The 16,678-nt window shown below is 38.8% G+C and overlaps 1 protein-coding gene across 1 annotated transcript in view; it reads left to right on the top strand.

The window, feature by feature from the left end:
• Positions 1–16,678, top strand: part of ccdc78 (coiled-coil domain containing 78) — a 55,476-nt gene that overhangs the window by 14,096 nt on the left and 24,702 nt on the right. The gene's annotated exons all lie outside the window — the stretch shown is intronic.

Genomic DNA, 16,678 nt, shown 5'->3' with positions numbered 1-16,678 from the left:
TGGAGACCACTCCTCTCACCGGCGGATCTGTGGGAAAATCAAAAACCAGGTTTGTTCTTTACTGCTCAGTTAATAAAAGACAGAGACGATGTACGTCTGCAAACATGCATAAATGAAATGTACTCTGGGTAAACAAAGTGAAAGAAAAGTAGAAGATAATAGCAACTGTAGTAAAACAGATACTAAAAGGACAAGTTGGAGTCTGGTGCACCACAGCTGGCCCTTCATGCCTTCATTGCCAAGTTTTTTCTCAGCTATGGGTGGCTGAAAAGGTCACGTCTTGGAATGGAACAGCTTTTAATTAAAGCTGTTGTTGGCGATGATAGAAGTATAGACTGTGATGATATCTGCAGCTTTTCTAGTATGACATAATATCTGTTCAGACCAGAGTTAGAAAGCCACAAGGAAACAGAGGTAAAACCAGCAGCAATGTCATTATGTAATAAGTACAGTAACCTGTTTGTTCTGCCATATCCATCGGAATCACCACTATTCCACTTCCATCACCGTTGCAATTTTAAGCACTTAACACAAACATAGAGGCATTACAGTCAAAAATGGTTGCATGGAGTGCTGCATGGGTTTTGAGAAGTTAAAAGTGCTTGAAGAAATGTAGTGTCTCTCTGGTGCTCTTCAGTGTGGGAATCCAACTTAAAGTTTAGAGAAGACCTGAGGCACTCAGAGGGACTGTAGATAAAAAGCCTTTATTGCATGAGGGCTACAAAATCATAAAAAAAACATGCCAACATGTTTCAGCCTAACAGGACTTCATCAGGGTAGAGGCATTACATCAGAGCCAAACCTGGCACAGTCTAGGCCACAGTTGAAACACACTTTGACATTTTGAAATTGCAAACATGTAGAAAATAAGACAAATCTGCTATGACAGATTTGAACTTGAGTTATCAGTACAAGACCATAAGCAAAAGCATTACATCATGAAAACTAGGGATGCACAGATGCATCGGTTTAACACCAGTATTGGCAGAGATATTGGCAGCAAATAATTTGACATGAGCAGAAATCATTTGCAGATGTTTATCTGTTGCATCCTAGCAATTTTAGTGAGGAGATTTGTTGTTATTGTGCCTGTCCAGCTTAGCTGAGCTAAGTAAACTTTATTTGTATAGCATATTTAAAACAGCTTTCAGCTGACCAAAGTGCTTCCCACAGAATACATAGTAAAAAAACTGCTAAACAATACAGGAGATCATAGATAAGACATGATAACATGGCACAGAAAAAACATATACAGAAATGAAAATGTAGCACAAATTAGAGAAGTCCTAAAGAAGTAGAAAGTAGACTAGAGCCGGATTACTTTCATTTAGAATAGCTAATTTATTTGCATTTTAGGCTGTGAGTTAACACTTTCCAGTTGATTTTCAAAATAAAAAAATACTTTTACTACTGTAGATACAGTGCTTAAATTTATTAGACCATCTTTCATATTTGTCTCAGAGACCATCCAGCATCATGAAGTGCTTTAATGCAGACTTTCATTTTCAGTGAGCCCTCCAGGTTTTACCATTTTGAACAGGAATGAGGAATTTCAAACTGAATTGACCTTTTTATACCCAAATTTGAGCCGGCTCACTGGGCTTCTCTGAGAAGTCAGAAATGAATCAAGCATAACATTCAACCACTAAAACTCATTTTTCTGTTCAGGAATGCAAGTAAATAACTATAATTTGACAGATTAATCAAGAAATGATAATGTGCTTTACTATTTTTTCAGGTTTTTTGTAAATCAGTAAATTTGAAAATTCATGGATAACGATAATGATTATATTTTAGCATTAGAAATATCATTTCGGTTAAAGAGCGTCTACATATTGGTGTATTAACCATTGCAGAAACATAAAAATGATTTTGGTAATTACCAATGCTGTTAATTTAGGGCAGCTGTGGCATAAACCTTACTTTGGGTGGTGGTATAATACATTTGTTAAGCACTGTATTTGTTATTAATATCACCTTTTTTCACCCACTTTTATTTTGAAAAACAATAAGAAACTTGGTTTATATTGGAAATTATGACATATACTTAACCCCGGGAAAAAGGAACTTGTTATGGATTGAAAAGGAAAAAATGAAACATTAAAAAGTGAACGTTTTTTATCAAATGTCCAGATGAATTTGGCATTGTCCTTTAAGCTATCTGTGAGTTTTTTTAAGTAAAATGAGACAATAAGAAGCAGTGGTGTGCTTATTTTACATCACTGTGGCTGCATGGAGATGTTGCAGTGGCTGAACCAAAGTGTGATGAAAGCAAAAATAAAAGAAGTAACTAATACAATAAAAAGGCACTAATCAAGAACCCTTATGCATTGATGCTGACAGCCCCTTTTTATACATTCTAGTTGGCAGAATAATGCTTTGGCAATCACAAAAAAAGGGAAAACATTCAAATAAGATGCTTTAGCCACTAGCTATCTGACCTAATCAACATCACAACTAAAACTTGATTTGTTTCTTATTTATTTGCTCTTTTCTCATCCTTGCTGTCACTGATGCTTCGGGTCCAGATTTGTTTTGTGGCCGGTTCGGTTGGAAAGAGCTCGTATGAATGTGTTGGTTCTGAGGATGGGAAGCAGGGTGGACGCTGCAGAGGAAGTACCTCACATGGCCTGCGATGGGCCGCTCGTCAACAGGCCCTTTGTTTTAGGAGGTTAATGCCTAATTGATACAGGCTTAATGAGAGCAGCCTGTGTGTATGAGTGCAGAGTGTGTGAGACGGGGGGCTGGACGGCCCTGCGGTAATTGGAACGGACAAGCCTTGTGTGGAGGAGTGCACGGGGAAAGGATTTATGGGAACGCAAGGAAAGGAGAGAGTAGAGTGGGAATGAGGAAGAAAAGGTGACAAAGAGGAGGTATGTGGGAGAGGAATCCCGTGTGGTAGTGAGAGTTGTGCAAAATCATGAGAAACAATTGTGGTGACAATGGAAAAGTGAGTATGACGTTCACAACGGATGTTCCCATGGATGTTTAGTTCATGCTCAGATGACTTTCATGGGTTCTGTTTCCAATTCTCCCATGGCCTAGTAATAATTACTGTATGTTTTTTCCTTATGTTCACTCCAGAATACTGTATGTGGGCAATGAATCAAAGGCAGTAAAAGTTAAATATGATTATTAAGCTGGATTTTAAAGCTTCTGTATGACATTTTCAGTTTGTGTCTATTTTGGTGATCCCTGTGGACAAGGTGATATGTATTATCTATATTTTGATTTTGTCCTGTACAGGCATAGCTGGTGTTTTCTCACCAAAAAGATTTTTTTTTCCAGCTTTATTTTAACTGCTAGGTTATTTATGCCTATTGCTCTAAAAACTGTGATACCAAAGCTACATCTTCAGCATGTTTTAAGCAGAATTTATTTTTTCCTGGCAGTGTTCATTTTCAATATAAAGCCACTATAATTAGCATTTTCAGTGCTCAGCACTGCCACTCATCACTGTCATTTTTCTGTAGGGATATTCCTTTAGGTGACCAAACAGCAAAATTATCAGTGCTATTTCAACTCTGTTTGTGTTAAATTAACACTTTCCCTAACTTTTTAAATTTACTATTGATACATTACAAAGCACTTTTCGTACTTAATTGACTTGTCCACTTCATGTTGACTACCTGGGATGTTTTAGCTGGACAAGGTAGAAGGACAAACTCAAAGCCAGATAATCCACTACTTTATGGCCTCAGTTTACCAAACGGGAAGTCACAAACTCAGTGGACAACTTCACCCATGGTGCAAAAGCATCTAACAACAAAAAAGAACAACAATCCACTAGAAACATGGGCAACAGAATCAACAACACCCTGCTAACACCCCACAGTGCGCTACCACTGCTGGACCTCAATCATTCTTGCAGGTTAATGTTGCATTCCTGTGCTGTATATTGTCACTTTGAACACAGCTTTTGGACAAATTTCTCCCCCTTTTCTAGGTCAAAATTATGCTAAACCAGGCCTCTCCCAGTGCTATCAGTGCTATTAATTAGCGTATTTATATCACTTAAAAGAACACTATAGCAACAACACAGTACTCGTTAAGAACTACTACAGTGGCTACTAGTGGCAGGTTGCCCGTTTACAGTTTTTACAGAATATTTGAGCAGGATTGTGGGGCTGAACTGATAAAAGTGTTAATTATTAGTTTAACTGACTGATAGTTCTACAAAGGGATCCATTGTTAACTGTTTAGCTGAATAGTAGTCTGACTGACTGATGAACATCAAGAAGCAGGACTTCTGATATCAGCTTTGTGAACAACAATGACAGGACAAGATTCCTTTGTATCTTTTCATGTTTTCCCGGCTATTTTTCATTTAATTTAAAACTGGCCTTAGAGATACTGCCAAGAGAAGTGGGAATCAACTTTTGTAGTGGTGCTTACGAGAAGAGTTTCAGGAGCAGAACCACACCTAAACCATGCCTTTTCCTGTGTCTCCATAAATTCATTACCTGACTATTTCTTCCTCTTTTGTTCCGCACTCCACCCACCACCTGAATTTTCCTGTTTCTCTTTTTCCTCCATCCATAGCCCTCAGGGTGTTAATCATGCCAGGGACATACAGTCGACCAGCTAAGCTTTCCCAAACTGAAGTCAGCAAACATTTCACATTACTGATGAGAGGGGTCTGACTGCAGACCGTTCATTTCTGACAGCCACTCTAACAGACGGTTCATTTGAGAAACCATATTTCTCAGAAAAAAAGTCCCATAATTTGCTGGTACAATGTATTTCCAGTTTTGGCTTTTTAACGTTTTATTCAACTTTATTTAGAAACAAAGACTGGCAGTTACATTGATGAAATATCCACATTGCAAACATTACAAACTAAGAAACATTTCGTAAATAAAATGCAGAATAAGGCCAGTGCTACAATCTGGTGTTAGATTATCTATACACCCGTTTTAGAAGTGTTTTTTAATTTAATTTTATTTCACCTTTATTTAACCAGATAAAACCCATTGAGATCAAGAACTCCTTCACAAGTTACAAGAACAATGGCTCACTTTAGTTTTGTTAGCTAAGTTAGCTTAAGATAACATAGCTATGCTAGCCATGTAATTAATGTTACTATATAAGCCAATGTATCTACATTAGCTTTAGCGTTGTAAGCCCCAGCAAACATAGCTACAGCTAACGTAACTACATGGATAACGTACCTACAGTAGGTAGTTTACAAAGCTAGTTTATGTGCTTAGCTTCTGCAAAATTTGCTATGTAGCAATGTTAGCTTTGTAGCACTGTTAACTGTAGCTAAGTTAGCTTTAGCAACATGAGCATTTGCAAACTTAGTTAAAGCTAATTTAGCTATGAAGATACATAGCTTATGTAGCTGCTGAATGAGCTTGGCTTTAGTTATGTTAGGTACGTAGCTACATTAGCTGCATACCTTTGTTATCTATGCAAGATGCGAAAACGATCAGCAGTGGAAATAGTAGATGTCTCATCTGACACCTGCCCCCTAGCAGCGATGACAGAAATTGAAAATAAGATCTAAAAATGATATGTTTTACAGCTGATCATCTAGGTTGCCTTTTAGGTCATAAAGAGGCAACAACATCAATTTCATTACGTTTCAAAGGTTCTTGTAAGGACTTGTACGTTTTTGCTGATTTTGGCACCCCCTGTGAACAAGGTAGTACTTAAAATCACATCTAGTCCTGATCTGTGCTGTTGTACATTATCTCATTTTGCTGTCTTTCAACAGTCCAACAAATCAGTCACTTTCAGTATTTGGTGTGCAAAATATCAACAAAGGCCATTTCAACCTGTCTGACACCTACTCTGGTGCTGTGTTTACAAGCATTAAAATTACATTGTGGAAATAATCATTTTATTGGTGATGGCTTTGCTGGCTTTTGTTGATCTTATTGAGACACCGGTGTTAATTTCAGTCTGTTTCATAACCATAAAAAAACTACTAATAGTAGCCTTAAAACTCCTCACAGGAGCTTTAATTAATCATGCAAACATAAACTATGCAACTGTCTATCTTTCAAGACACCTGTCTTTTCTCTTCTGATAAACCGTCTTTTTGACCCCCTCTTTTCTCTTCAACAGTCTCAGACTATTCATGCAAGAGTCCCCAGCTCCCCTCCAGACAAGCTTTCAGTATGAAGGCTGGAGGGGCATAAAGAGGGAGGAGGAGAAAGGGGGGCCACAGAAGAGCCTTACTCTTCAGAAAACCTTGAAGAATTGGGACTGAAAGCTATGGAGACTCTGGGTGGCTAAGAAAGAGGAGAAAAAAAGAAAGGAAGAATAAAAATGAAGCAGGTCAGTATGCATAATTAAAAAGATCAGAGGTGGATTTATGGATGTGAGGTTAAAATAAACTGATCTGCAAAAGAGTAAAATGATATAGTTTAGGAAATATGGAATATAGGGTGAGAAAGGGATGAAGAAGAGTTACAGTAAGGGTGAGAAAGGCAGAGGGAGGGAGGCAGCTTGATGAACAGGAGCGAGTGAGAATGAGGCTGAGTGTCAGTGAGGGAAGTAGAGAGGGACGACTCTCTGTTTTCCCACACTCAGCCGGTTCCCACAGCGGACCCGGCTAATCCCTGTCTTAATTGGGGGAGAATTCCAGCGCACATGTTCGCCTGGAATGAGCGTGGAGCGAAGGGAGAGAGTTCCTGACACATCAGACGAGCCACAGCGGCTGGCCTGATGCACAATGTGTGAGTGCACTTTGTAGGAATATAAACACGCTGCCCGACTGTCAGCACATCTGACGCATAAACGGCTTCACAAGTTTCTCTGTTTCTTTTTCCTTTCACTCGATCCAACATGAAAAGTGCTCTTAGAGGGCACTTTGCATTGCTAAGTTACATTGTACCATGAGAGAAATATGTTACTTAGAGGTTTGTTTCATGAATGTAGACAGAAAAAACTAAAACACTTGCAGTTCCCCCAGTTTGACAAAATACCCTTCCTTAGTTCTCTGTAGCCTTGAACAGTTTCTGCTTTGTTCCCAGATTTTAAAATGCATTCAGATTTGCAGTGAAAGCCAATGTTTCTTTTGTTATGTAATTCACTAAAAGTGCATCTAAGCTTAATTTCATCAAACATAGTTACTAAATGCGCTCAGTAAAGTATGCATATGATTATTTCTGTAACTGGGAATTCTGGAGATGAAGTACTTTTCAAGGTAGACAAAGATTGCAGCTAGCTTAGTGGAGGCAAAATCGCTACAGAGCCAAACACTAACACCAAGAGGTGGTGGAGACAAGAAATCTGGTGAATGGATATAAAGCTAAATTTAATAGATGAATTTAATTTAACTTGTGAGTCAAGCTGATGTTGAGACTAGGGCTGTAAGGATACTAGATTTTTTTTAACGGTGGTATGATACTTGTAAAAACCAAATGATATTTAAACCTGTTTTGCTACTACAAATACATACTGAAATAGAGAAGTCTATCGCTCCGGAGTCTTCAATTTAAATTTACAGGGTTTGGTTTGAATTGCCTTTCATCTAATCTGTGATAAGACTCATTCGACTTCATTAAAACATTCTAAAGAACACTTTTATGAACTAGAGGTAATAATAAAATGGGCTGAAGACATCTGAACACCTCGGAGTCATGAAAAGATTTATATAACAACTAAAAACCAAAACAACTTTAAGCGAACATTATTGGTCCGAAAGTGATGGTGTCATCAATCATATGGGGCTCTACGTAAGTCCACAGATCAAATTTTTGTGTGGTCACTCAAAGACCTGTGCTTTGGCTCATAGTAATGTTTGATACTAGCATATTTTATCACTGTGAGCTTATTGAAACATATGTTTTAATCCACCCAAGGCAAGAATGATCACATAGCAGTCTGTCCATTTTCAAAAGTCTTTTTTTTATGTTTTCATCTTTTCATATTTCAAAGCATCTCCCTTCTCTCCCCCTCTCTGCGGCTGCAGGCTGTTCACATAGTCTTTTTTTAAATCAATATAATTATTGATTTTTGCATATTTATGTAACGAAACAGAACATTAATAAGCATGCTACATTACAAAAGCACCATCTACACTAAATATTACACAAACTACTTCTCAGACTTGTGCCATCTTCCATACAGATTGATGTACATGTAAAATAGAAAATAAAGAACTGGAAATAAAAAAAGATATAAATGCATTTCGCTGTTTTCACAGGATTTCAAAATATCTATGTTGTAAAGTTTCCATTACAGAAAGGTCAGTATTCCTCTTCATCCTCTGACAAATTTAAATTTTCACAATAGCAATAAATGGTCCACGTATTTTTTCAAACAGATCCTGTTTTCTCTTTCATACATATATCCCTCTCTCTAGAACAGAGATGTCCTAACTTTTTCCACTGAGGGCCATATACAGAAATATATAAGTATGTTGGGGCCACTTTAATATCCACATTCGAATTCAGGAGAGTAATAATTAATCCAGGAGGAGAGAACGTTTTTTTTTTTTGTTTTTTTTTCTTGTCGGATTGGCGTTTCATCCACAAGGAAACGGCATTTTAGGAGGCCGTAAATGCTACTTTTTGAAACCAGGTCCCAGAGTGAACAAATCTGTAAACACTTTGTTTCAACTCCATGTGGATGGCCAGCCATCTCTTTCATGAAACGATTGCGTCACACATAGAGTAGCCTACTTACCTTGCATGCGCATGCCGAACCAAAACAACAATGGTGAATTACAGGGTTGTGTTCGTGCTGCGGAAGCTATTAAGCTTATAATGGCTTTTACAGCAAAATCTGATGCTCTTTTACCACCACCACAAACAGCATACACCATGCTCTTAAATCCACCATGGAGAACAACTAGAAGGGCAACTAGAAAAAAGTTTGTGTCAATTTTCTGTCATCTTCTTCTCTCTTTTGGTGCATTTCCCTGGTGGCATTAGAGCGCCACTTACAGGCTTAGCATATATACTACAGCGTTTCTAGTCGTTTTCAGTGGTTCCATGCTTATGAAGACATTTCCTGAAACGATCCTTTATTTGAAACTTTATAAAAAAAAAACGAAATATAACGTTTACATCTCTGTGTGGACAAGGCCCAAGTCAGAAGCAGAATAAAGGAGGCGCTGGGGTGGAGGAGGGCTGCAAGAGCAGCTTACAGGGAGAGTGGCAGAGCTTTGCAAGAGCAGTTTAAATAAGGCAGCATTAGAACTATAAGCTAATATGCAATAAGCAGCTTCTCAAGAAAACTTTGGGGGATTTTCTTCAAACTTTGTACAAAATGTGTATTCTGACTCAAGGATGAACTGATTACATTGTGGGGGGTCAAAGCTCATTGTTGCTGGGCCTTGTCATCCCTTTCACCTATGATTTCTACAATTATTAACACAGAAACCATCCCAGCCCTTCCTCTTGACCCACCCCTGTACTTTCCCTGCCACATAATTCACAGAGGCAGATACATAATTGCTAAACAGCAGTTCTAGCTTGATTTTGCTCTACTGCTTTTTCAAGTTGCTTTATGGGGATTGATGACAGTGAGGCTAATCAATGACTGATCTATTAATGTAAATTATAATAATACATCAATACTGACTGAATCTTGTGTCATTTGATATTTTTTACAATTATTTCATCAGTCCTTGAAATAACATGAACTTCACAAGATAAGGCCTTTTTTGGTGTTATTCTCTTTTTTTAGAGTTAAGATCTTGAATTTCATGGACAAAACTCCTAAAGATTTTGGAGAAAGTGGTTTAAGAATAAGAGCCAGGGTGGCTTTTGTAGCTCATTCAGGACCACTTTGTAAAGAAACACTCATAATTTGCAGTTACATGTATTTTTTCTTATTAGCAGTTATTAAATTTGCACTTATTACCAATTTTAATTTTGGAGTATAGCTGTGCTGAGATCCCCCTGCCCTTCCACAAGCATGGAAAGCATCTAGCAAGAACAGTGCATATTCCTGCCTTTCCTGTGCCTCCAAGGAAAGCCTAACACAGGGAGGGAGGCTAAAAAAACCCAGAGCAAAGCAGGCATGAATGATAACAGAATGACATTAGCTGGGTTCCCATTACACTTGGAAATGCGCAAAATCGAAAAAGCACAATAAAAAAACTGGTAATGGAAACACCTGAATTTCAAAAAAACCCAAAAATATCACTAAAAAGTTTTTACGCTTTCATGAGGAGGTTTTTCAGGCACTTCAATATATAGAAATATATCACAAAAGTGCAATGGAAAATCTTTTTCCGCATTTACAAGTCACGGGACGTGACGTACGGTGTCACGTGACCAGTCACTCCGAGACAACATGGCGCGGTACGTGAAGACAGAAGAAGAGACGAGACTTTTCTTAACATCATACTTCTACCCTTATGCGTGGCTTTTGCCATACATACGGACTTTACCTCTGAACTATCATCCGTTGCCTTTGTCTTTTGTTCAAAATTATCAAGGCAACCGCCATAGATGTAACCAAAACCGTACCAACACGCATCAGGTTTTGAGCGTCAAGCTTCCCTGCAGCGGATTCACATGAGATGAGATTTTACAAGAACTGCAAATCCACAGATGTTCAACAGGATTTAGATCAGGGCTCATAGAAGGCCATTTCAGAATAGTCCAGTGTTTTGCTCTTAGCCATTCTTTGGTGTTTTTAGCTGTGTGTTTTGGGTCATTATCCTGTTGCAAGACCCATGACCTGCGACTGAGACCAAGCTTTCTGACACTGGGCAGCACATTTCTCTCTAGAATACCTTGATAGTCTTGAGATTTCATTGTACCCTGCACAGATTCAAGACACCCTGTGCCAGATGCAGCAAAGCAGCCCTGGAACATAACAGAGCCTCCTCCATGTTTCACAGTAGGGACAGTGTTCTTTCCTTGGTATGCTTCATTTTTGCGTTTGTGAACATAGAGCTGATGTGCCTTGCCAAAAAGTTCCAGTTTTGTCTTGTCTATCCATAGGACATTCTCCCAGAAGCTTTGTGGCTTGTCAACATGCAGTTTGGCAAATTCCAGTCTCGCTTTTTTATGATTTGTTTTCAACAGTTGTGTCCTCCTTGGTCGTCTCCCATGAAGTCCACTTTGGCTCAAACAACGACGGATGGTGCGATCTGACACTGATGTACCTTGACCTTGGAGTTCACCTTTGATGTCTTTGGAGGTTGTTCTGGGCTCTTTTGTTACCATTCGTATTATCCGTCTCTTTGATTTGTCATCAATTTTCCTCCTGCGGCCATGTCCAGGGAGGTTGACTACAATCCCGTGGATCTTAAATTTCTGAATAATATGTGCAACTGTAGTCACAGGAACATCAAGCTGCTTGGAGATGGTCTTATAGCCTTTACCTTTAACAGGCTTGTCTAAAATTTTCTTTCTAATCTCCTGAGACAACTCTCTCCTTTGCTTCCTCTGGTCCATGTTTAGTGTGGTAAACACCATGTCACCAAACAGCACAGTGACTACTTGTCACCCTTTAAATAGGCCGACTGACTGATTACAAGTTTGTAGACACCTGTGATGCTGATTAGAGGGGACACCTTGGTTGAACATGTCCCTATGGTCACATTATTTTCAATCTTTTCTAGGGGTACCATCATTTTTGTCCAGGCCTGTTTCATGAGTTTGTCTTTTAAAATAATTCTGTTGAACCACAATTCAAAAGCAATGTCTGATTTTCGTTGGTTAATTTTCATTGAATTTTTATTTATTATTACTTTTGTCAGATTCAAGTTATTTCTGTGACCACTGTGGGTTTGTCTTTCATTAACAGAGGGGTACCAACAATTTTGTCCACGTGTGTATATAGCAGCCCTTGACTCTGTGGCCTGCCTTATGCTCAATTTGTGTGATTTGTTAATGTCTTATAGCAAGGAATATCTACAAAATTCATCCTTACATCAGAGGGAGCATTGAAGAGACATCTCCAAACCAGTCATGGAATTTTACATTCATAACCAAGGTATGAAAATGAGGCCTAATGACCTCGGCATTTGACTGCCAAGATCTCATCGGTTTATTCTTGAGAGTCAGAGAAGATATTTGTGCACAGTTTTTAAAAAACATTTTAAAGTATTCATGCGATATCATCTTAACTAGCAAGGGATAAACATGAGCCTATTGACATTGACCTTTGAGCTCCAAAAATCTCAAAAGTACAGAGTAAAGTCAGAGTGGACATTCATGCAAAGTTTGAAGAAAATCCTTCAAAGCTGTCTTGACATATTGCATTTACAGGAATGAACCATACATACAGACATCCAGGAACATTAAGTCTTGTGCTTGTGCTTTTGCTAGTGCATATGTACACAGCTTAAAAACTTTATGTAGTTTATTGCAATCTAGATAGATAAACATCTCCTGTTTCACAGCACTGATGTATTTACTTCTCATGTTCTCTCCTAAAAGGTGTAGCTTTAAACTTATCAAGCCCTGAAGCAGTGTTTGCAGGAGCAAAAAAAATGCAATGAGATACTTCAAAACAAAACAACTGTGAGTGACAGTTTCGTTCCTGCCTTCCTCTTTCCTAAATAAACAATTCAAACAATAGGTACAGTGAAAATGTCTCTGAGGAGGTAACCAGAGCCCAGGTGAAAGATAACAGGCAAAGCTTGGATCCAAAAAGGGAAAGGCTTGGCAGCACTGCAGGATTAGTTCAGAGAAACACAGAGGTGGGTGGCAGGTAGTGAGAAAAATAACTAAACTGATCTGCGAGGGAAGTTTCTCTCCTTTGTGTGGACATTGGAAAAGTCCTTTTTAGAAAGCAATAATCCTGCGGTTTTATTTGAGGGGCTGGAGAGCCCTACCAAAGACAGGTGTGCTTTCTTTCAGTAGGTAAGCTCTTAGGCTGGGGTTAAGTATCCTGGAGGCTGACGTCAGCCTCACAAGGAGGCAAGATGAGACCTCGAGCATCATTGTATTACAAGGAATTACAGCACATAAGGAACTGCAGGAGAATGCAACTCACCAAACACAGTCATTTGCTAAGTGATTTTTAGGAAGGTGTAGCATGAGCAGCTTAAAAACTAGATTGGCAACCATGACATGGTAGTTCCACTATATTCAGATTGTTGCACTGAAGTTTTTTAAGTAATTCTGGTTTCCTGAGAATAAATCCAAAATACTTAAATGATTTTCCCCTCTCAGGCTAGTTTGTGATTGATGCTTTTGGCTTCAGAATTAAGAGCCTGCTAACTTGGGATGGATTACAGTGAATTTTATATGATACCCTGATGCAAAACGGAAGCTACATAACCAAGACATTTTACATTTGTGTTTTTAAATGTTTGGTCTAAGTTGTTTCTTAAAATATTTAAAAGAAAGCTGCATAGTTGGCTTCAGGTATTAATTTCCCACCAAGCATAAACTGAAGTATTTGGCTTGATTATTATTAGGTCATAGTTTTCTTGTCCAATAGCTACTTTGATTCATGAAATACAAAACTAAAGGTGTTCCATTTAACCTCAGCTGTTGACCCATGATTTGTAGGCTGATTTTGATAAGCTAGCATCATTATATGTTAATATTTAGCTATACATTTTGAATACTAAACCAGCCATGTTGTCATCTTGAATATATTGTTTTATAACAGTTAATCTCTCTTGCTATTAAGCTAGCAATTTATTTAGCCTGCTAGCAATCTTTCATGCTAGTTGGCTATGTAACAAGATTGCTATTCATCTTTTTCCCTGAGTTTGTCCAAAATTGCATACTTTAATACTAAATGCTAAAAAGATTGCGCAGTGTGCAGTTCAAACAGAGTAATATAAAGGCAGGATAGTACTGACGCACTCAAAATGGTCCAACAATTGAGTGTGGAACAATGGAAAATTTGTGCCATCAATGAACACCGTATTGGTGACATAGCAGATACTGTACTGTTAGCATGCTAGTGCGCTAGCTAACGTTAGCATTCGTTTGCTAGCTAAGGTGTTATAAGAAACAACAGCCGATTTCACTCAAGGTAAGGTATTTACGGCAAAACAAGTTAATTTTCCTGAAGCGAGTTACAGTGAGAGAAATTTGCACTAGATTATAAACAAATCTATTAAATCTATTTTAAAATTGCTGTTACAGAACAAGTAGAAGAAGGAAACAGGCAGTTCAATTATTGTCACTTCCTGTTAGTGCAAAATGGCGGTGCACGATTTGAAACAGTACTAGCGCACAGTGATTAAGTGCTTTGTACTGCATTTAAGTGTACTATAATACAGTATACTAACAGAAGTATGCAGTTTGAGACATGCTGCCAGTCTGTCTCTTGGGCTTGCTAGCTACTGTGTCAGTTAAGCTAGCTGGCTATCTCACAAGGTTTCTGTCATGCTAGCTTTCTAATGAGGCTGCTGTTGAGTTAGCCATCAAGCTGTCCATCTATCCATGGGGCTATCAAGTGAACTTTCATGCCAAATGACTATCCAAGCTACATATCAGTCTAGTAGTGTAGTCCAAAATTGAATACTTTACTTAAGTATACTTGAATGCAGTTCACAGGCCTAAAACTATGTTGACATAGTGTTGACATAGCTAATCATTACAAAGCCACTAAACATTACTGACGACAGCTATCTTTCAACAGTATACTGTTCTTAAAGAGAAAAAAGCATATAAAAATTAAATATATGAATCACAGCAGATCGCTACGACGGAGTAATAGGGCCACACGAAATGGAAAAAAAAAAATTTTAATTCTTTTTTTTTTTTTTTTTTTTTTCCTCAGTGTGGCCTTAATACTCCGTTGTAGATCGCTGCTGTTTCCTGACACTAATTTTTAACATTGAGGAGTTTGTGCCAATATGGCGTTTGTTGAGGGTGGGAAGTGCTGATTATTCCACACTCAGTTCTTAGACATATGAGTTTACCAGTAGTCCACTGCATTTTTACATTCTTCTTTATGTGAATACACACAAAAAAATGTAGTATTTAAAACAGCAGTATGAGATCTGGAACACACCTTAACTGCTGAGTTAGCTATCGAGCTATCTATAGGGTCATCCAGTGAACTAGATGTTGAGCCAGCTAGCTGTTTCACAAGCTTTCTGTCAAGCTAGCTATCAGTCTAGCAGTCAGTATATTAGGCTAGAAATCTAATTTTCTAGCCTAATATACTGATGTTGTTGTGTTTCAAATACATGGGCCAGACGTGGCCATCGAACAGGCCAGGTGGATCTGGCACCATGTAGTTCCTAGAGCACCTCCTCTTTTTGCATTCTTCATATGGGATGGAAATAAAGCTCTCTTTCCAGCTAATTATTTATCCAGATCACTATCTAGCTGTGTAGCTCTATAGTAATCTTTCCTTTCTGATCTTCATTTGGAGCCTGCCCCCCCATACCTAAATGTCTCTAAGTAGCCTTATTAGAGTATGATGTCAGTGTTTGGGGGTTTTTGTGGCTGTACCCCCTGCAGACGATGTCAGCTGCAGGGTTCAGAGAGGAGATGGCAGCTGTGTTCAGCTCAAACTGTGGGGTATCGAGCGGCCTTCATTGAAGGGGGTTACAATTCATTCCCTCAGTCTTCTCTTACAATACTTTTTTTGGCGGGAAAGCACCAAAGACGCTTGTTTGACCCAACTTGTGTTTCTTGTGCGGGACCCCCTCCCTGAGAAAAGTGTCGCCCGCCTCCACTCTCATACACCATGTCCACCCTGTCTTGATTGATTTTCAGTGCGCATTTTGGAAGGGATTACAGCCATCTGCAGGCTCTTGAGGAACAAAGGGGGCTCCTCGCTCTCCTCCCTTCGGTACTTCAGAGGGATAACATGGCCAGATAAACATGCCTTTGCACCACTCTACACTTGTTCTCTGTTCTGCCTTGACCTCTCAACCCTCCCGAACTGCCCACTCGACTTTAAAGCTGACCATGTCCTTCTGTCATACCCTTACCCTGCTCTCTGAATAAACCCTACGCATCAGTTTTTTACAAATAGCTTGCTGTAGATGACCAACAACTTCAAATGGACAGCAGTCTAAAAGTTTTAACATTTAAAGAAAACTGAAACCAACTGGCACATGGTGCAAATGAGGGGGAAAAGTGCTGTAAAAGGCCAAAAACCAACTGAAAGGTTTTGTGCTTTTTTATTGGCATCCTTTCTGTCAAACTAAAGAGGGAATGAGGCTTACTCATTCGTTCAGTCACAGCTTGCATTTCCCTTGCCTCATGGTAAGACTTAACAAGTTAACATGTTCTCGGATGGAAAAGTTCAGCGTTTTCTTTCGGTAATCATTGCTACCAGCTGTGAGAGGGTGTTATGGGAAATTGTCAGCTGGGAATCTTGGATGCTACAGTGCAGTGGTAGACCTCAGGCTTATTGTCAGCTGGTGCTGAGTTGATGGAGAGGCAGCAGGATGCACAGCCGCTGAGTCACGGGAAGAATTAGCCGGACTATTTGGTTTTACATTTGGTGGAATTACTCGTTTATATGAAAAATAGCCACAGCTGTTTTTTCAGTATTCCACAGTAAATAATACTGAAGATAGACAGACACATTTTTGTCCTTGCCTCTGGCTAATGCATTCACAAATTCAATATTGGCCTAAATAAAACTGAATTAACAGAGGAGCTGTAACCGTTAATATTAAAGCCAGAGCAGAGATTTGATACCTCCATAGTTGTGTTACAATGTTTGATGGATTGTTGTGTCTTAACTGGAAGCTATGAAAGATAACTGGAAAGTAGCCAATGTCAATGCTGCATAATTGCTTTCTCACCTGCCTTAATGGAGCGAGAGTGAA

Source organism: Cheilinus undulatus, linkage group 20 (assembly GCF_018320785.1).
Source record: "Cheilinus undulatus linkage group 20, ASM1832078v1, whole genome shotgun sequence".
Taxonomy (NCBI): Eukaryota; Metazoa; Chordata; class Actinopteri; order Labriformes; family Labridae; genus Cheilinus; species Cheilinus undulatus.
This window is presented reverse-complemented; position numbering and strand designations above follow the sequence as displayed.